Source organism: Erpetoichthys calabaricus, chromosome 7, assembly GCF_900747795.2.
Source record: "Erpetoichthys calabaricus chromosome 7, fErpCal1.3, whole genome shotgun sequence".
Taxonomy (NCBI): domain Eukaryota; kingdom Metazoa; phylum Chordata; class Cladistia; order Polypteriformes; family Polypteridae; genus Erpetoichthys; species Erpetoichthys calabaricus.
The window spans coordinates 94,323,952-94,337,975 of NC_041400.2; positions in this window are offsets into that span (position 1 = coordinate 94,323,952).

Consider the following 14,024-nt stretch of genomic DNA (forward strand, 5'->3'; position numbering starts at 1 on the left):
TTTTTTCTCTGCAGCTTCTTTTTCAACTTTTTATCAACCCACTGTGGAGCTTTATGTTTTTTTTTTAATTTTCTACTAATTCCAAATTAGGTTATGTACTTGTCCTGCATTATATCTAAAACGTCCTCAACTGTCTCCGCACTTTAAAGCTCATACAAGTCTATCCTCCTTAGACTTTGCTGCATTTGCTCAAAATTTGCCCTACCAAATTTAAACTTAACAGTTTAAACTTATCACTCTTCCAAAATACTGAGAGCTGTATTATATTATGATCACTTGACCCTAGTGGTTCCATCACCTCTATACTCTCAATTCTGTCATAATTATTACAAAATATTAAATCCAGATAGGCTTCATCCCACGCTGGTGTTTTAACATACTGTGTTAAAAAACAGTAACTCATTACTTCTAAAAACTCCTACTCTTGTGCTCTGCTATCTTGCAAAGTTATCTCAGCTAATAATTCGGATAGTTAAAATCCCCCATGATTGTAATATCCCCCTGTAAATTTGTCTTTTTAATATTACCAAAAAGATGTGCATTGAAATTATTGTCTACATTAGGCAGTCTATAGCATACTCCTAAAATAAGGCCTCTTTCCCTAATGCTTTCCAGATAAAGCCACATGTCCTCACTAAGGTGGCGTGCATCATCCAACTGAAGAGGACTTGCATTTAAGTTCTGCTTGACATAAACAGCATTCCCACCTCCTTTTCTGTTCTATCATTCCTAACAAATGTATCCTTTGTATAATACTCATCCACATCTTTTTTTATTTATCCAGGTTTCTGTTATTGCTATAATATCATACTTATGCTCCACTACAAAGAACTCCAACTCGCTTGTTTGTTTGTTTTTTTATACTTCTATCATTAGGGCAAGCTATTTTAAATTTTTACACTACTATGCATTTTTATTTTTACACTATTGTTTGTTTCTTCATGTACAGTTTTAAACCTGGCCTGTACTAAATTCCTTGCCCTCACCTGTCTGTTCTGGAGTCTCCTCCTGAGATCAGTCTCCTTCATGATCTCTCTAAAGAAGTCCTGGTCTATGTCTGCCAATTCTACAATGCAGGCCAGTCAACTTCTCCTCCAGTTCAGTGACCCTGAGCTGGAATTGCTGGATGAGCTGGCAACTCCTGTAGATGTAGTCCTCATAAAAGCCATCCTCTAAGAAGTCCAACATCAAACAGAACTTGCATCACACTGGCCTCTTTATTAACATTTGACTTCCACATGCAAAAAGAAGGTATTTTGAATTGATTTAAGTTTGTAATAAATATTTTTGACTAGGCAGTGGATTCAGAAAGTATTCAGATCCCTTCACTTTCTGCTCAATTTATTGTGTTGTGGTTTTAATTTTAAATGGATAAATTTGCTATTTTTGCCCAAACAATCTACACTTAATAACCCATAATATCAAAGTAAAAACATGTTTTCAGAAAGGTTTGTAGGTGTATTAAAAATCAAAACCTGAAATCTCTCATCTGGGTATTCAGACGCTTTCTTCAGTACTTTATAGAAGCCCCTTTGGCAGCAATTACAACTTTGAGTGTTCTTGGGTAAGTCTCTTCATGTTTTACACACCTGGATTTCACCAGTTGATCCCATTCTTCCAGGCAGATCCCATCAAGCTCTGTTAGATTTTATGGGAAATGTCTGTAAATTGCCATGTTCAGGTCAGATATTGAATGTGGTTTATGTCTTGGTTTTGATTGGTCCATTCGGGGACAGTTGGAGACTTGAAGCACTGCGTCATTCTCTTGGCTGTATACATTAGGTCATTGTCTTGCCATTGCCCCAGTCTGCGGTCATGTATACTTTGGAGCAGGTTTTCTTCAAGTACTTTTGTGTATTTGAATGCATTCACTCTTCCCTCAGTTCTGACCAGTTTTCCTGAGAAGCACCTCTATAGTATGATGCTACCAGTATGCTTCACCATAGTGATGGTATTAAGTAGATGATGAGTCATGCTTGATTTTAGCCAGACATAGTTCTTGGAGTTTGAACTAAAGAGTTAATTTTTTCTTATCACACCAGGGAATGTTTTTCCTTATGCTCACATAGTTCATTAAACAGTCATAGACTTTTTACTCAAGAGTGACTTTCATCTAGCCGCTCTTTCGTAAATGCCTGATTGATGAGCTACTACTGAGATGGTTGTCATTCCAATAAGTTTTTTCATCTCAGCAGACAACCTGTGAACCTCTGTTAGAGTGACTATTGGTTTCATGGTAATCTCCCTGATGAAGGCACTCTTTTCCTGGAGTCTCAGTTTGGCCAGACACCCAATTCTAGGAAGACTCTTGGTTGTTCCAAACTTCTCCAGTTTCACAAGTGATGAGGCCACTGTACTTCTGGAACACTCAAAGTTTTAGAAATGGTTTTATATCCTTTCTCAGATCTATGCCTCACCGCTGTTTTATCGCAAAGGACCACGGAGAGTTCTTTGGACTTTGTGGTTTAGTTTTTGTCCTAATATGTGAATTGTAGGACCTTATATACACAAACGTGTACCTTTTTATACTATATCTAATCAATTCAGTTTGCTACAGGTGTACTCCAATCAAGGATAATTAAAGCAAATAGGATGTGTCTGACCGCAATTTGGATTGCCACAGTAAAGGGTCTGAATACCTACATAAATGAGAGACTCAAGATTTCAGTTTTTAACAAATTTACAAACTCATCCATGGGACCAGATATAGTCAGTCCTCGAATTCTTATGGCCTGTCCTGACCAAATTTGTAGTATCTTCTGTCACCTATTCAGTCTGACTCTAAGGCTCCCGAAAGTGCAGCTTCTATAAAACATCCTGCATTGTTCCTGTTCCAAAGAAGGCAGGCACCTCTTCACCTAATGACTACATTGGTCATTATGAAGACCATTGAGATGCTGGTCCTGGACTATATGAATCCTCTTGTGGTAGACCACCTGGACCCACTGCAGTTTGCCTATCAGACAAAGATTGGAGTGAAGGGTGCAATTATACATTTGCTCCACAAGGCTTACCTTGACAAAGCTGGCAGCACTGTGAGGATTATCTTTTTAAAATTGCCATCAATACCATCCAGCCATCCCCTGTGAAGAGGTAAGCTCAGAAATATGCAGGTAGATGAGTCTATGGTGCCCTGGATAATGAACTATCTGTCGGGCAGATCACAATTTGGGAGTCTCAAGGACTGTGTCTCTGATACGGATGTGACCAACACTGGAGCACCACATGGAACAGTTCTGTCTCCTTTTCTCTTCACTCTATGTACCTCCAACAATAAATATAACAGCAGGTTGTGTCACTTGCAGAAATGAGATGAGGGGGATGAGATAGAGTATAGCAGTCAGTTGGATAACTTTGTTTTCTGATGCATAAAGAATTGTGTGCTACTTAACATGAGCAAAACCAAGCAACTGGCTATTGACTTTCATCACCCCAAAGAGCCTTGGTGTCTGGTCACTATTCAGAGAGTGGGAATAGAGGGAGTCCACAACTACAAGTACTTGGAAGTCCACATCAATGACAGGTTGGACTGGACTCGTAACATAGGTGAACTATACTGTATATGAAAGAGCAGAGTAGGCTCTTTCTTAGATGACTGCATTCCTTTAGTGTGGGTACATCCTTCACATCTGTTATAACTCTGTGATAGCCAGTATGATTTTCTATGCTGTGGTGTTCTGAGATGGTATCACTTGATGAGAGGCCCAACGAATCAACAAGTTAAAAAGGGCAGGCTTAGTTATGAGACACACTATGAACCCTTTGGAAGTAGCAGCAACAGAGAGATAAATTAAACTGAGCACCATTATAAACAATACTGCACGTCCTCTCTCTGGCACACTAACACAGTAATTTCAGAAAACAAATTATTCAGCAAAAGTGTGCCACGAAACACCACTGGGGCTTCTTTATACCAACAGCAATACGTCTGCATAATTCCTCACTGGCAATGTGATTACCAAGTCAGAATTTTTTCTTCTTTTTTAATTTTCTTCCTTTTTAATCATTCTGGTGTGTGTCCCATCTACAGTGTATGTGTATGTGTGTGTGTATTTATTTATTTATTTATTTAAAGAGTTGCTGTAAAAACTGTAAAAAGCCAAATTTCCCCCTGGGGACAAATAATAATATCTATCTATCTATCTATCTATCTATCTATCTATCTATCTATCTATCTATCTATCTATCTATCTATCTATCTATCTAGCTACATTTGTCTGTCTGTCTTTCTAAAATCCACTGTAAAGTGTGCAGAAAGTGAAGGGGTCTAGATACTTTCTGATTCCACTGCATATAAAACAGGGAGATTCTAAAATGTACTTGTATTTTTGATACTTAAGTACATTTAATATTATATACTTTTAAACTTCCCCATAAGTAATTTGATCATAGGCAAATTTTACTTTTATCTGAGTAATTTCCAGAAAAGTATCTCTTCCTTTATTTAAATATGGCTGTTGGATACATTATACAACACTGATTTTCACAAAACTGCCACATATTTAGTTGGTGAAAAGTGATGGAAACTCAAGCAAATCTACTGTAGTGGATGTATGTAAAGTCCAGTCAGAAAGTGACTCAACCACAGCTCAAAACCTTCTCCCTGGAGGTGAGAAGCATCAGTGCTAACCTCTGCTATTGTGTTTAATTTAATATTTATTTTTGAGTTGCAGATCAACAAAATTTAATTTTGTTGTGCATTTTTATCTGTCATTTAAGTTCATAAGGCAGGCATGATGAAACATGCCAGTATGTATTATATTTGATTCCACTGTGTTTTATTCGAGCACTTCAGTCACTTATCACATTTTTTTGGAAACAGTAATACAAAGAACACAAACAGTGGTTTACTGAACAGATGAGTAACCCTTTACCTTGTTCAGATAACTTAAATGCTTATTTCCTGTAGTGAAGTGTTTTAATGCCTCTCATATGGTATAGAGTGCATTTTTCTTGTGTGGTTGAGTTCTACTAATGCCCTTAGAAAGGAAACTGAATGTTAATATAAAGCAATTATGAGTGATTCCATTCATCACATGTGTCATATTCTTTATTTTAACCATACTAAAGTTTTTTGTTTTTTTTTGTCATTTATGTTTTCATTATATCATTTCAGCACAATTTTGATTGCTATGGTGTTTTAGGAATTTCTCCCAGTTGTTCATGGCAATGGCGGTCATTGCAGTTATGTTATTGCAAATTTTTGTTGTCTCGTTTCCTATTTAAGATAGTGGAACACTGTTCCAGGCATCCACGGTTTTGGATAATGATTCATCCTTTGACAATATTTTTCACAATTTCTGATTTGACATCCCGTATTTTGTAGTTTTTGTTTTTTTAAACCAGGTTTGTATTTTTGACATCAGTTTTTGATCTGTGTTTTTTGGTTTTGGTTATAATTTAGATTTTGACTGCCTAGTTAAAAATCCTTGCATGCTGCTTTTTAATTATTGCTGTGCTAAGCATAAGTGTTGTTGTGATTTTTTTCTTCTCTTGCATTAGTGATAATATTCCAGGATGACAAAACCTATAACCAGGAAATAAATGTATAATAATAATTTCAATACCATAAAAATGATATAAATCATACACCATACCTGTTCCAGTCATCACTCCACAACCAAAGTGCACAATTTTCTGAGATTCTGGAGTAATCCTTAAAGTCAGTGTTTTCCAGTTTTACTATCAAAACACCAAATGATGGAGTCTTGTATGGAATGATAGTGTTTAATATCTACAAAATAATTCCAGACACATATAGAATATCTGCCAAAATTTAATGAAGTTTTCCAGTAGCTTATTGTAGTCCAAGTCCTCTTAAAACAATTACTACATACTATTATAGTTACATGTTAAATCTAAGAGTTAACAATTTTTGATTAAGAAAATTTCCCTTTTGGATTTGCTGTGTATAATTTTCAAAAACTAGTTCTGAGTAAATAAACAAAATTATTGCTATGTCTCACTTACATACTGTATATGCATTGCAAACCCATCACATATGCACACACACATTATATATATAATGTATAACAAAATGTTTTAAAAATTATAGTAATATGCCAGCCAAGCACAAAGGAACAGCAGATGTGCCCATGGCAAATATCCATAGGTGAATAAAACAAGCAGTTGAGCCCAAATTAGGTGGCAGAAAGAATGAACAGAAAGCAAAAAGACCAAGGATATGGGCACTGGTAAGCATGGTGAGGGAATAACAGAGGAAAAAAAAGGTAGAAAAGCACGGAGACAGCCAATGAAATTAGGGAAACAGATTCCAGGGCATCCGGAAGATTTGTTATTTTGGTAGCTTTTCCTATGACACTAACAGCAGGAGTGCAGGGATCATGGAAGAGGTTCCAGGCAAAGAAAGTGAAAGTACTTGCAGAAATCCGGAGTGTTGCGTTCTTCATTCCATTGCTTGTCACAATATTTATACATTTAACTGCTTGTCTCTGTGCTGGCTGCCTTGCTTATACTGTGGGCATACAATCTGAGTCCAGTTGGAACTTATGAACTCCTAATGAAAAGGAAATCTGTGGCAAGAGAGATCCAAATCTGCCATATGTTGTTTTGGCTGTTAATCTTTATTTGCAGAAACTGACTGAGATAGTTTGTTGTGGAATGACTGTAATTGAAAACAGTTAAAATGACAGCTTTTTGAAGTATATAAAAGTAGGATAAAATGTGAGAATAAAAAATGTGTCATGAAATGTAAGCAATAAATAAATAAATGTTTCAAGAAATATTGAGAATAAATAAATATGTCACGAAATATGTTTTTTGTTGCTTATTTATTTATTTTATTTTGTCCTTAATATTCCCCCAAAAGCATCATGAAATATGGCTTGAAATAAAAGTGTCACTTTCACTCATCAAAGTCATTCTGTGTTTTGACTGGTAAATCATCTTCTGGAGATTGCTCATGCCTTTTTCAATACATTAGTACGGGAGACGGAGGTAAATGAGGTGGCACAAAAATTAATTATAAAAATGCTTACTACTATTACTATTACTATTAAATGTGAATTTCCCCTTGGGATTAATAAAGTATCTATCTATCTATCTATCTATCTATCTATCTATCTATCTATCTATCTATCTATCTATCTATCTATCTATCTATCTATCTATCTATCTATCTATCTATCTACTACTGCCAACGAAAAGTATCTTGCCAAAGTTATCACATATTTCAGAGAGAAAATTGAAGATTTATCAGAAGAAATTATGTTGGTGGTCCTTTTAGACTGCGATATTGATGAAACTAATTTTGAAAACATCTAAGAACTAGTGTAGTAGACTAAGCAGCACACCAGTTCAGGTGATGAAGTTACCTGCCCTGGATGCCAAACCTTTGACATTCCAGCTAAGTTAATAGAATTTCTTTCATGCAGTTTAAAAGTACGACAGATTGCAGACCTTTGTGGCGTATCAGAGAAGATGATCACAAGGCGAATGAGCCAGTGTGAGGTACATTGAGCTACACCTGTATCAGTTTAGCCCAAAGCAGTGCCAACTAATATTTTGATCTGAATATTTCACCATTGTTTTATGTGCATATTCACAGGTATTTTTTCAAGCAACTTTACAGCTCTGATCAGTGGCAGACATAATTCTTTCTTATCCGTATCTCACAAGCTTTAAAACTTACCAAATACATCCAATTTGAAGCAGAAAAGGTTTCATTATAAGAAAATGTGCCTTTCCATGTTCATGAAGTATTCTTGTGATAAAGAAAGGAAACTGGAAATAAGTATTTTATCACTGATTCTTGAGAACTATTTTTCTTGAGGTAAGAATACATTTCCTGTTCACTCTTCTGCTCAAAGTCAGCATCGCAGGTAGAGTTTTGACATAAATAAGGAAATTGATCAGCACAAAAACAAACAAGTACATGAAGCTGTTTGTCTTTTGAGAAAATTCTTAAAAATATGCATATCCAGGGTGTAAAAATGAACTTAAGAAACAAACCATTTACAGTCTTCATCAAATTCCTTATAGTAACCATATTACCTTAAAGTTATGGCTTGTAGTGCTTAGGATGTGAGCACTTGAAGAACTAATGAAAGTGGAACCGCAAATTCATAGCACTGATTTTCCATTGACAACTACTTGCATCTGAAGAAGAAAGGAAAACATGTCCCTGATTATGTTTTTCCAAACATATTTGTGTTGAGTCATTTTGCTGTACTTGAAGCGGGATGAAATGTACAGCCTCAGAATAATAATAATGTCAATATCACTTATTAGCAAACTGAAGACTGTATAAATAAGTAGCTTTTATGCAGGGAAGTAAGGTAGTTCAATTGCTAGCTGTGCTACTTCCCGCCTCATGTTTTTGAGTCTTGTGCATTATGGGTGTTTGTGCAAATAATAATAATAATCGCCAAATGGTCATTGGATCTCTCGTGCATTAAGACTAAGTATTTAACCCTGCAAATAATAAGATGTATCCTAATGAAAGGTGCCCATTGTCCTTTTAGGTGATGATCAATTTTTCCAGTTTAAATTATGAAAGTGGATGAAATTTCTCCAGAATTTCATGATTGATGATAGCCGATAATTTATCTTTATCATTAACACGTACCACAGCCTCCTTTAACAAAGCAGGTTAATTCACTGACAAGTTTTAAGCAGCATGTTCCACTCTTTAATATGAGGCACTATTCCTCAGTGGCCATTACTTCACAATTTTCACATGTTTACCATCAATCACCACTTCTTTGTTGCATCGCTTTACCTTTTGCTGTTGTTTTTTTTTTTTTGTCTCTCCAATTCTGCTGTCCTGTCTGTTCTTCTTCGATCTGTTGGAGCTCCTCATTAGTATATTCTGTCTTGTACAAATATGATTCCATGATTATACTAAATGTATCCTCTTCTTCATAATCTGGCATATTGCCAATTTGAAATGGTAGCTTATGTGTCTACGTTCTGAAAGACAATGTAACCGTAATGAGTCCAGTCTCATAATGAAAATGTTGTCTCTAGTATGCACAAAGTGAGCTAGAAGAAACCACACCCCAGAAGAGAGAGACAATCGACAAGATGAGATGCAGAACTAGTTTTCTTTTAAATTGGCCAAATATTTTTTAATACTTCTTTTAAGCAATGTGGATATACTATTTTAAGATATTTGTGCAATCTCAAGACAGGGATTAATACCAATAACATTCTTGCCCTAAAAAAGAGATGTATTTGGAAAATGTAAGCCTTTTTCCATGTTTGGACCCATTTACCCTTCAGCCCCATTGTAAGCTACAAGGACAAAGTATTTTTAAAATGTATTAAAAAAAAGTGCATCACTTTAGAACACAATTTGTGGCTGCAAAAGTTTGTCTGTGGGAAAAAAATTAGAGAACAGAGAATACGGCTAAATCTACAGTATATTTTCTAGACTCTTGGTTATTGCTTTATTATATTGGAAATTAGCCATCCCCCGTGGCTCTGCCTGCATATTAGTGAAAAAGGACAGTGAGGAGGGCTGTGACTGGCACCCCACTACTGATGTCATGCTTCCCCCTCCCCTCGGCCCGCAGCCTCTGTCTTGGATTAGCGTGAATATATTGCTCCTGTACTCAAACTATGATCTTTAGTGCAATGAGAGAAGTCGCAAAATCAACCGGAATGTTCAAGCAAATTATAGAAAAAAACCCAATCTAAATCTGTTAAGTACTCCTCTCGTGAAAAGCAGGCAGACAGACAAACAGGTGTTGGATTTTATATATAGCTGAAAGTATGGAAGAGAAAAAATTTATATATTAGCATAAATAGCATATTAACATCCATCCATTTTCCAACCCGCTGAATCCGAACGTAGGTTTCATGGGGGTCTGCTGGAGCCAATTCCAGCCAACACAGGGCACAAGGCAGGGAACCAATCCTGGGCAGGGTGCCAACCCACCGCAGGACACACACAAAGTAGGGCCAATTTAGAATCGCCAATCCACCTAACCTGCATGTCTTTGGACTGTGGGAGGAAACCGGAGTGCCCAGAGGAAACCCACGCAGACACGGGGAGAACATGCAAACTCCACAGAGGACCCAGGAAGAGAACCCAGGTCCCCAGATCTCCCAACTGCGAGGCAGCAGCACTACCCACTGCACCACCGCATATTAACATAAATAACCATAAAAGTAATTAATAGCTTCTGAAGCGTTAGATTTAGCATAAATTAGAATGTCAAGCAAATAACATATGTCAAGCAAATAGTTAAATAAAAGACATTAGCCATATTGCATTATTTTCAAGCTTGGAGCAGAATTACCAATTTGGGAAAGGAAGGATAGAACAGGAAGAGAATGACGTGTAGAAACTGCCCGAGGACAAAAACAAGGGGGAATAAGAAAAAACACCTGTTGAGTGATACCAAAAACAAAATGTGGAAAAAATGGTCCTGGTAGGCACGTGAAAAACCAGCTGGAATAGTGAGTCAGCAGAAACAGCAAAGGCACTGATACAATGAGGTCAAGATGATGTAATGTATGGAAAGTAAAATTAGTGTATTCATGTATTAATGCAAGTCAGGCCTGCCACGCAAAGAATTAAATAAAGGTACATGCTATATTTCTTTTTAATTAAAGCTTAGCTTCCGCCGCTAAATAAAAAATAGCTTGAAGGCTAAGGGAAAAGGAAGTGATAAGAGAGTGACAAAATATGGAAGAAGGAACATCTGCCCAGCCGAAGACCAATCAAAAATAAGCAAAACAGAAACTAAAAATGAACAATAGACAAGTAAAAGTACCAGAGGCCAGATACAGGGGAGTCAGGAGATAATAATGGTTCCCATGGGAACTCGAGGTACAGGCTGAGGAGGTGCAGAAAGGAGTCAGAAAAAAGCAGCAAATGAGTTAATCTGAGCGAGGTCGGAATGATAAGAAATTACTATATAAGTTCTGAGTCCAGAACTGTTCAGGGCTCAGCTCAATTTGGCCGTATTGGGTTGAGTCTGTGTTTTTTATTATTGTTGATTTATTGCAATAAAACTATAGACACTGTTTGCCTATCCTGAGTCCTAATAGCCTTCATTTCAGGTGAAAAGCCTTGTAGTGACAATTTTTTGCCACGACAAAAGGAACTGAAAGCTTGGGAATAAAAACTAATTTATGATACGTGATTCATTCGTTCCTTTTGTGGTTCTCCAACTACAAATATATATATATATATATATATATATATATATATATATGGTTGAAATAGTTTACTGTCAAATAAATGCAAAGAGTACGCAGCACGTGTTTCTCCCTCATTCTGGGCTCATCAGGCGTACACACTCCACTGCACTCCCTCTCGGGAATTGAACCTTGGACGTCAGCGCCAGAGGCGATGCCCCTAACGTTGCGCCACGCCTAATGAGCCCAGAATGAGGGCGAAACACGTGTTGTGTACTCTTTGCATTTATTTGACAGTAAACTTTTTCAACCATTCTATGATCTGCTCCCCACAAACTGAGGGCACCGTGGCAGATGTTAGCAGATTGCTGGCCAAACCACAAGCGTTACCTGGTAGGTAACCACCCATACAATCAGATTGTGACACAGACTACGAATGCCGTGAATGTAATTACCCCGATCTACATGCTGTCAAATAAACGAACCACACGCCGTGGCGCAACGTTAGGGGCATCGCCTCTGGCGCTGATGTCCGAGGTTCGATTCCCGAGAGGGAGTGGAGTGTGTACGCCTGATGAGCCCAGAATGAGGGCGAAACATGTGTCGCGTACTCTTTGCATTTATTTGACAGTAAACTATTTCAACCATTCTATGATCTGCTCCTCACAAACTGAGGGCACCGTGGCGGATGTTAGCAGATTGCTGGCCAACCACAAGCGTTACCTGGTAGGTAACCACCCATACAATCAGATTGTGACACAGACTACGAATGCCGTGAATATATATATATACTGTATGTATATATATATATATATATATATATATATATATATATATATATATTATAATATATAGAGAGAACTGAATGGAAGTTTGAAAACAATCAGAAAAGTTTGTAGTTTTTTGTCCTTGGCTGCCTAACTGTCACACCTTGACTAGACATGTTTTTCTGATTCTTCTACCTTTAGATTTATATAATTAATCAAAAGATGACTGGGAAAACAATTAATTAAACCCATGTAGAGTGTGTATTTATTCTGAATAACATGAATTATAGAGCATCTGAAGACTCTCCTCAGGCATATTTGAGGAGCTACATATTTATTAAAACATCTTTATTTTTTACTATTTATTTAATTTTTTTAGTCAGCTTGTTTAACATATCTGCCTGTAATGCCATGAGTCTTGTGAAATCAGGGAATAGTTTGTCAAAAAAGTTTAAAGGATTCTGAGAGCAATGGGAAAAAGATGTTCTGGCTTGACAAGACAAAAAATTAACTCTTTGGGCAGAACTAAAAGCACTATGAGTGGCAATGACCATGGACTGCTTATCACCTGCCTAATACCATCCATATGCATGGTGGTAGCAGCATCATGCTTCTCAGTGGCAGAGACAGAGACATGGAGACTGCTCAGAACTGAGGTGAGGATGAATGCAGTCAAATGCAGAGAAATCCGTGAAAAAAACCTGCTCCAAGATGCGCCCCACCTCAGACTGGGATAACAGTTCATCTTGCAGCAAAATAATCACCCAAAGTATACAGCCAAAACAATACTGGAGTGGCTTTGTGTCAAGTCTCTGACTCTGCTTGATTGGCATAACCAAACCATAGACTTAAACTCCATAGAACATTTGTGGAGAGACCTGAAAATGGCAGATTACAGATACTTCAATCCAATTTAACAGAGTTTGAGTGGATATGCCAGGAACAACAGGCTAAAATGCTGAAATCTGGGTGTGCAAAGTTGTTATTGCTGTCAAAGGGACATCTACAAAGTACCGAATGAAGGCTCGGTATTCTTAAATGAATGAGAGACTTCAGTTTTTGAATTTTAACCAAATTTGCAGACCTTTCTGAAACCTGTTTTCACTTTGTCATTATGGGTGATCGAGTGTAGATTTGATGGACAAAAACATAAATTTTATCCATTAAAGATTAAATTTACAACAGAATAAATTGTGCAAAAAGTAGAAGGGTCTGGATTCTTTTTGAATCCATTATATAGAAAGCTTAAAAAATCAACCAGTTTGAAGAATAATGGGATGTAATGTGATCCTGAAATTGCTACACAACTTTCAAACTTGCTTTGCTCCAGGGAAAGTGTTTCTTTGCTAATGGGCTGATGTGCAGAGCAAGGACTGCTTGCAGATGTCCGTTTACTTAGGATTGTCTGTTACTGCCTTCTGCAGTAAAGCTCAATTTACAGGCGGTAGCTTCTAAAGGGACATGTGGCTGTTCTTATGTTTTTTTCCCCATTTTTAATTTATTTTTGGCTTTTAAGCAGCAGAAAATATTGTGCAGGTCTGGAAAGTGATCGGTCATCAAATTTTCAGATAAGACTATAACTGTCAGCAGAGATGCTTGCAATTTAAATTATACTTGTAAGAAGGCAGCTACATTTTAAGACAAAGGCTTAGGGAAGAAAAAATATAGAGTGAATAAAATGTATTTGGTGAATAGTAAAGAGCAGGGGGCAATGCCAGTTTCAATTTACTTTCTTCACAATCGCATAACAACATAATGGTCTAAAACCTGCTTAATCCCAATCTGGAAAAGGGCATGGGGTGTCTAGTTGTAAACAGCCCTAGACTTGGTGCCCAGCTATAGCAAGGCCCACTCAAGCACACTAACACACAGGGCCAGTTTAGTATGACCAGTTAACCTAACATGCATGTCTTTGGGGACTCTACATGGGGAAAAAACTAAAGATAAGAGCACGTTAAGCAAATGTGAGCAGAGGCCTGTAGCACTTGTAGGCTTGATCAACATATTGATAAATGTTTAACCGTTGTGCTATGCAGATAAAAGCCAAGAAGGTTTGTGAAATTTTTATTGCTGTGAAGTAGCTGCATGAGTATAGAAAGAGGCAATAAGATTGTGACTTTAAGTAAAGCAGCTCTATTCTTTAAAAAT